A 1,016-nucleotide genomic window follows, 5' to 3' on the forward strand; every position below is an offset into this window, starting at 1 on the left:
GCCCGGCATGTGTGTTAACTTCTAACCTTTCCCTGCCCAGGCACAGATTCTCATGACCCACGCATTCCACATCCTGCCCCAGGCTGATTCGATCGTGGTGCTGGCAGATGGGGCCATTATAGAGATGGGTTCCTACCAGGAGCTTCTGCACAAGAAGGGGGCCCTCATGAGTCTTCTGGATCAAGCCAGACAGCCAGGAGACAGAGGAGAAAGAGGTACTAGGTGGGCTTTGCTGATTCTCCGTGCCTGGCTCTTGCCACCCTTGGGGAAAAAGGCTCAAAGGGTCCTACTGGCAAGAGTGGAGTGCCGTGGTCACACCCTCCCTGCAGGCCCATGCCCAGAAGCAGACGGCTCTCTAGTAGGTCCCCTCTCTCCAAGAAGAGCCAGTAACAACCATCTACTAGCCAGGGGCTGTGCTAAGTGCTTCTGTGAAAAATACACTATTTCATTTGATTCTCAGAGTGCCCTCAGAGGCGTGTGAAGTTACTGCTGTCATTTTACAGATGAGCAAATAACGTTAAATCAGTTGCCCAAGGTCTTCAGATTAGAACCTGAGTGTGTCCAACTCCAGAGTCTATGCTTGCAGTTGCTATGGAGACAGCACAAGAAGGTTTTGATGCCTAGAAAGCTACAGCATGCCAGCTAGAATTTCTAATAATCCAAAGAACACAAAGTCCGCTGGATACATGGCAAGGTTCTGGAAGTAGAGTTGCCAAGCCAAGCTCACCCACAATGAAAAGTAGCAACTCGTAGCACATCACATGTATTAGCTCACTGAATCAACATGATGCCCCTGTGAGGCTGGGACTAGAATCATTTCCATTTCACAGATGAGGAAACTGAGGCCCAAAAGTTAAGGAACTAGTCCCAGGTTACATGGCTTATAAGTGGCAGCACTGGGATTTGCACCCAAGCAACTTGATTCCAGAGAATGTGTTTTTTAATCACTAGGCTTTTTACTATCCCTGCATGACAGAGCAAGGAGTCACCCAGGTCTCCCTCAAGCTCAGACTTTG

Source organism: Cebus imitator, unplaced genomic scaffold (assembly GCF_001604975.1).
Source record: "Cebus imitator isolate Cc_AM_T3 unplaced genomic scaffold, Cebus_imitator-1.0 Scaffold1224, whole genome shotgun sequence".
Classification (NCBI taxonomy): Eukaryota; Metazoa; Chordata; class Mammalia; order Primates; family Cebidae; genus Cebus; species Cebus imitator.